Raw genomic sequence first — 7,470 nt, forward strand, 5'->3', positions numbered from 1 at the left:
TTAGGAATTATGTCAACCAAACTAAGAATTTATTGGCATATAATGCCCTCTACTTTTCTGCTTAGTATTGTCCTTTTTCACATTCCCACTGTTGGCTTTTTGTGTGATCTCTTTTTTTGGTTTGTTAGTCTTCTAGGGAGTTGTCAACTTTATTAGTCTTGTCAAAAAGACAAATTTTAACCTTTGCTGTTCCTTTTTATCATGCATTTTTCTATTTTATAAACTTAATGTCTTTATATTTCAATTATAAATTAATTTCCTGCTCTTTTTCCTGACATTTTAAGATGGAAGGAGGCTCATTAATTTTCAGCCTTTTTTACTTTCCCAATATAGGCATTCAGATTTATAAAATTTCACCTAATACTAGTTTAGCTGCATTCTGCAGGTTTTGAGTCATAACGTATTTTCATCATTTAGCTAAAAAATTATCAAATTTATTTTTCAATATATTCTTTGATGTGGTTATTTTTTAGTTCTTAATTTCAAAAACTAAAACATTCTAGTTCTATTTCTGACACTTATTTCTAACAAAATTTTATTGTGGTCAGAGAATTCTTTGGCTAATACTAATTCTTCAACATTTATTGAGACTTTATTTTCCAGTATATTTTTTCGTTTATGTTCTCTGTATACTTGCAAAGAAAATATATTGTGTGGCTATAGGTGTGATGTCTATATTGGGAAAGAAACAATGTGCACCTTCCTAGATAGGTATAATTCTGCTTTTTTCTCTCTCTTGGTCAATGACCCATCTGAGGTTCATTTTCCCACTAGCACTTGAATGAAATAAAATAACATGTCATTTTACAAAAAATAAATGATAGTCATCCTCCAATTTAAGGTATTTGCTGAAAGCCAAAGAACCTTATCTTCTGCCACCACTGGGAAGAGTACTGAAAATCTGCCAGAGTCAGTCTAATGATGAGTGGCAGAGCTGCAAAAAAGACTAATATGCAGCTCAGCAGGTCTGGTGTAAAAATCAGCCCAGATACAGAAAGAGTAAGACCTTAGGATTTGGGGTTCGGGTATCTGAATGGAAAATCTAAGAATATTGACTCCCTCCTTACCCCATCTCCAATTTCCCCGAGCCCTTTCCGATGGCAAAACAATCCCCTCCATATTACCAGGAGAGAATTAGTTTCACCCGAGGGGGATGCCTTACGGAATCATCATCATCATCATCATCATCATCATCATTCCTCATTGCCTCCAGGCTGATACCAAGAGACAGGTACTAGCATAGCCTGGATAGAGAACTGCAAACCCTGCTTTGGGAAGAAATGCCTACATAGCAAAAGAATTATAGGACCTGGGAGCATGTGTAAAAGTGGATCTCGGTGTTAGGTGAAGGTAGAATTTAAGAGTGGAGAGGAGACCATTTATTGACATGGGCACTCTCACCTTTGACGCATGATTATTACTTGGGTAAAAACACTTGAAAGCCATCCTGACAAATTAAGGACCCAGCAGGGTTGGAGTGGTGGTCAAGGTGCTTTGACATGCAGAGATCTGAGGTGGTGGTTGATGCATCACAATTCCCTAGCGATGATATAAATGCTATGGCCTTGTTTCTCCGCATTAGTTTTTTTATATAAATAGAAAAAAAAAATCCTGAGAATTAGTGAACTAGACGTCTTCTACCTCAATGGAAAGTTAAGGTCCCACAACCCATTCCAAGCTCGAAACTTGTAGATACAGAGGACATTGATTAAAAGGAAGGTCAGTTTCCTTAGTGCATAGATTTTCAATCTTTTTCATCTCATGGCAGACATAACTTATTACTAAAAGTCTGTGGCACACCAAAAAATAGATTTTTTTGCCAATCTGACCAAAAAAAAAAGTATAATTTTGATTCTTTCCCCCTGGATGACTACTGCTGTGTTGGCTGTCTCTCTCTCTCTCTCTCTTTTTTTTTTTACAATCTAAGGGAAAAGAGGTCAATGCCCCTGTCTAAAAAGTCAGGTATTATATGATTTAAAAATTCTTGTGGCATAGCGGTTGAAAATTGCTGCCCTAGCCCTAGCCGGTTTGGCTCAGTGGATAGAGTTGGCCTGCAGACCAAAGGGTCCTGGGTTCAATTCCAGGCAAGGACACCTACCTCGGTTGCAGGCTCCTCCCTGGCCCGGGCCCTGGTCTGGGCTCATGCGAGAGGCAACCAATTGATGTGTTTCTCTCACATCGATATCTCTGTCTTTCCATCTCTCTTCCACTCTCTAAAAAATCAATGGAAAAATATCCTCGAGTGAGGATTAAAAAATAGAAAATCATTACCTCAAATATCTCACTGCTTAACTATTTGTACACCATAAGCAGGGCAGTGGTCGGCAAACTCTTTAGTCAACAGAGCCAAATAATATCAACAGGATTGAAATTTCTTTTGAGAGCCAAATTTTTTAAACTTAAACTATATAGGTAGGTACATTGTTATTAACCTACCTATATAATATAAGTACTGTTGATATTTGGCGCCTCCCCCGAGTTGCGTATCCCACGGCCCACCTACGCTGCGTCTCCCATCGCCCAACCGACGGACACCCCCCACTTCTTCTAACGCCACTTCTTCAAAATAGACTTGCCCAGGCCGAAAACCGACTTCTGCACATGGGCCACGAAGTTTCAATCGCACTGTACATGCACACCCGCACGTGGTATTTTGTGGAAGAGCCACACTCAAGGGGCCAAAGAGCCGCATGTGGCTCGTGAGCAGTAGTTTGCCGACCACTGCCCTAGGGAATTATAACCCACCCCACCATTCTTTTGACATTGTTTCTATAAATGGTAACTCTGACTAATATGTAACTTGTAGATAACAGCATGTTTATATAAGGATCCTAGGAACTAACTTCAGAAGATGCAGACTCTGACCTTCAACCATCCCAGTTCCAGATTTGTTGACCTTCAGCCATAGAACCAGGATGACATAGACCCAGGATGATGAAGAGCAGGGAAACACACACCAGACTATCACTTGACCAGTTTTGAGATCCTTTTGGAATGGACTCTACTGGCCTGCATGTAGAGAACTCTTCAACTCCTCCCTTTATTTCTTTGTTCTGCCTTCCCTCTTCCTCCTTTTGAAAACCTCTACCTACACTGAGATGTGGAAATGGGCTTTGTGACAAGAGTCTCCCATCTTCTTAGGAGACCAGCACTTGAATAAACCTCCTTCCTTTTTCACCAGCATCTGTCTCACGAGTTTGGCTTTTGTGGCAGCAGGCAGCCAAACTTGATGAAAGCTCCCGTAACTCCATCACAAAAGTATGCAGTCAGTATTTCTCCAATCCTTTCTCAAAGGAACCTATGGCCACTTGCCAGGGTAACCAGGGAAGGTTGAGGGCATGTCAGAATATTTCTTCTCAGGTGAAGGACAAGGTGTTGTACCTCAAATATCTCACTGCTTAACTATTTGTACACCATAAGCAGCTATAGACGCAAGCGGCGGACCTTTTTAAAATTAAATTCAAAATATTGTGGCAGTTAACTGGTTAAAAAAAGTTTTGGTGGGTCTCTTAGAAATTCAAATTTGGAGGAAATGAGTACCAAACTTAGAAATACTGCTCTGATTCACTGATTGGATAACCTTGGGCTCTCAGTGATTACAGGTCCTAGTTCCTAGAGATAGGAGGAGTGACAATTCTTTCAGGAGTCAGGAATTCTAGGTGGAAGCTGTGATGACCACCTGCCTACTCTCTGTTCTTTGTCAGTGGCCCAAGAGGAAAAGAAAGGAGTGACTGTCATGACTGGGGGTCTAACTGACAATCATGAACTAGGACATAATGAAGTAGGCTAGTGTGTCTAGTACCTAGAAGTAACAGGGGTTTCCCTAAACTGATATACCATCAATGAATTTCAATGAACACAGAAACAACCACAAACATCACACTGGGGGTGGAGGTTGGGGTCAACCCACCAAGCAAACAGCAAAGACTGCCCAAAGTACTACCAGAGTAAAGGGAATCCAGCAGAGGGGATTCTATCTCATTTCACTCTCTCTTGCTGCAGACTTCCAGATCAGTACTGGCCACCAACTGGGACTCTGATCACACTTGTAAAGAGTGAGGAGGCCTCATAGTGTTGTAGAGTTGTATATAACGGGAGGATGGGAGGGGTACAAAGCCTGGACTGAGCTGGGACACAGAACATGTATACCTTCTCAAATTCCCTCAGCCACTTCCTTTCTCCCGTGGTTGGCACCCCATCTGCATCAGGCATTCCCCACTCTGGGAGATGACTGAAGTACACATTGCAGCTACCTAGGTGGCTGATGCACAGCATCTGAGCTAAGACCTCAAAAGTACACTCTCAGAGTCAAGGAGATTAGGATGTAACCCTACCCTCTCCCCTGCCAAATTGCAGGGAATGACAGAAGGCAACCTTGGTGTGGACCAGAACAGATGAGCTGAGAACTGTGACTCTGATCCTGCCCTGGATGGATTGTACTACTGGAACACATACCTTGGACTGAACGGGGCGGGAGGCAGCCTCCATCATGAGGATCCTGTATCCCCACATAGCCACAAACACTTGGCATCATCTAGATTTCTATATTCCCTCCCCTTTTTGGCCAGCCTAATTGTGTACCAGTAAAGTGATATGTCTTTATTTTGTGTGATTACTAATGTTTTGAGCATGTTATCCTATAATTTAGGGTTTGATTTCTTCTCCTGTAAATTACATTTCCAATTAGCTCATTTTTGGAGCTGCTGTCAATGGCATGTCTTTTAATTTTGGTGTCATTTGTACAAAGGATTTAAATTATGACATAGACTAATATATTTATTTGGTTAGGGGTTTTATTTTATATATTTAATTCTGCTTTAAAAATTTTCTCTATAATCTTAAAATTTTGTTTAGATCCTTTACACACAAACTCATTTGTTTGCATGATAGGAGGAAGGAATCTCATTTTATTCCATTTGGATAGCTAGCCTTACCAAATCACTTACTGCAGCATTATTTTTCCATTCTGATTTGAAATGTCACATATATTATACAACAAATTTCCAAATATACATAGATCTGTTTCTTAATCTTCTACTCTGTCTTTTCATGCACTGGTACCACTTCGTCTCAGTGCTAAAGTTTAATTTTGTCTTCATAACTCACAGGGCAGGTCTCTCCATCCTCTAGCCTTATAAAATGTACATATACATTTTGTAATCATTTTTCACTTTCTATTTTAAAACTGTTTCAACTTTATTGGTATTGCTTTCAATTTATGACCCCTTTAAAATAGTAACTCTACCTATATATTCTTTAGAAAAGCTTTGTGTGTTTCCTCCATAAAGTTTTTTGTTAAAGATAATTTCAAGATGCCCTGGCTGGCATGGCTCAGTGGTTAGAGTGTTGGCCTGTGGACCAAAAGGTAGAGGGTTTGATTCCTAGGTTGCAGATTTGTTACCCAGCCCCAGTCAGAGTGCATGTGGGAGGCAGCCAATCAATGTGTCTTTCTTACATTGCTGTTTCTCTCTCTCTCCCCATCCCTCCCTTAAAAAAAAGAAAAAGAAAAAAATTAGTGGGAAAAATATCCTCAGGTAAGGATTTTAAAAAAAGATCATTTCAAGATATAATTTCTGCTGTTATTGTGATGGGATACTTTTCCTATCGTATTTTCTAATTGTTGGTACACTAATTTTAATATGTATATAACTAATTCACCAATCATGAGGGATTTTGATTTACTAATTCTAATTATTTTCTTAAGATAATCTTTTTTTTAGAAATTATGGTTAATATACCGCTTTCTAGTATTTTTAGAACTCAGTTTTGTTTTTAAAAAAGTATTACATTTATTAGCACCTCCAAGGTAATACTTAATTATGGTGGTGATGTCACCCTTACATTGTTCCTAACGTCAGTGGAAATGTTTCTAATTATTAAGCATGATTGCTGTTTCTTCTAGATTTCCTTTATCAAGAAAATTATCTTCTGCCCCTATTTCATTGAGATTTTATTTCTACTTAATCCATCTATCTTAAAATGTTTTCAATCTTCTGTGTGTATGTATCAAAGCCACTCTTTTTTTAAAAAAGGAATTATTGAATTACAATTAGCAATTACTATTTTAGAATTTGTAAAGACTTCACTTGTAGTCAATTGCTAGAGAGAATATTTTAATGTTTTATATCCACTTAATACAGAATATCTTGGGCTACATCAGGAGTTCATGAAAGGATTTGAGGAAGGCTCACAGAGACCCACCAGCTTGCTGTTCCTCTTGCTTACAATTAAGAACTCTGAAAGATATGCCGCTACACCACTCAGGGCTTCCGAGGGGACCAAGTCCAGGGGCACCACCGTCAAAAAATACAAAAGTCTCCCTACAATTAGATGATGCAATGCCATGAAACTCATCTACATGATAGCAATTTATTTTTTAACTAGAGGCCTGTGCACAAAAATTTGTGCACTCGGGGCTTCCGAGGGCAAGTCCAGGGGCACCACCGTCAAAAAATACAAAAGTCTCCCTACAATTAGATGATGCAATGCCATGAAACTCATCTACAACATAGCAATTTATTTTTTAACTAGAGGCCTGTGCACAAAAATTTGTGCACTCGGGGGGCGGGGGAGGGGGGGTCCCCCAGCCCGGCCTGTGCCCTCTCGCAGTCTGGGACCCCTCGGGAGATAACGACCTGCTGGCTTAGGCCTGCTCCCGGGTGGCAGAGGGCAGGCCCAATCCCTAAGTGCAGCCCCTGGTCAGGCTCAGAGCAGGGCCGATTGGGGAGTTGGGGCGCCGCCCCGTCATGCACAGAGCAGGGCGGATCGGGAGGTTGCAATGCCACCCTCAGTCACGCTCAGGGTAGGGCCGATTGGGGGGTTGGGGCACCGCCCCCTGTCACACACAGAGCAGGGCCCATCAGGGGGTTGAGGAGCTCCCCCCTGTCACTCACAGAGTAGGGCCGATAGGGGAGTTGGGGCACCCCTCCCTGTCACACACAGAGCAGGGCAGATCAGGGGGTTGGGGCGCTGCACCCTGTCACACTCAGGGCAGGGCCAATGGGGAGGTTATGGCTCTACCCTGTCACACACAGAGCAAGGCCCGTGGAGGGGGGTTGGGGCGCCACCCTCTATCACCCACAGAGCAGGGCCGATCAGGGGGTTGGGGCGCCACCACTGTCACACTCGGGGCAGGGCCGATGGAGAGGTTATGGCTCTACCATGTCACACACAGAGCAGGGCCGATCAGGGGGTTGGGGCGCCACCACTGTCACACTCGGGGCAGGGCCGATGGAGAGGTTATGGCTCTACCATGTCACACACAGAGCAGGGCCGATCAGGGGGTTGGGGCGCCACCACTGTCACACTCGGGGCAGGGCCGATGGAGAGGTTATGGCTCTACCATGTCACACACAGAGCAGGGCCGATCAGGGGGTTGGTGTGCTGCACCCTATCAAATGCAGAGGTGCAGGGCAATCAGGGGATTGGGGAGCTCCCCCCTATCAGGCACAGAGCAGGGCCCGTGGGGGG

The 7,470-nt window shown here is 42.4% G+C and overlaps 1 protein-coding gene across 6 annotated transcripts in view; it reads right to left on the bottom strand.

The window, feature by feature from the left end:
• Window positions 1-1,242: 1,242 nt before the first annotated feature.
• Window positions 1,243-7,470, bottom strand: part of LOC102247791 (F-box/WD repeat-containing protein 12) — a 46,502-nt gene continuing 40,274 nt past the window's right edge. For 2 of the 6 annotated variants that reach the window (XR_001361024.1, XR_001361021.1), the window contains exon 12: window positions 6,097-6,320. The gene's annotated coding sequence lies outside the window, so the exon portion shown is untranslated. Of the gene's footprint in view, window positions 1,540-3,981; window positions 3,993-6,096; window positions 6,321-6,436; window positions 6,468-7,470 lie in introns of those variants that run through there. The other 4 variants (XR_001361026.1, XR_001361023.1, XR_001361022.1 and 1 more) reach the window with 4 other exon arrangements.

This window comes from Myotis brandtii, unplaced genomic scaffold (genome assembly GCF_000412655.1).
Source record: "Myotis brandtii unplaced genomic scaffold, ASM41265v1 scaffold1392, whole genome shotgun sequence".
Taxonomy (NCBI): domain Eukaryota; kingdom Metazoa; phylum Chordata; class Mammalia; order Chiroptera; family Vespertilionidae; genus Myotis; species Myotis brandtii.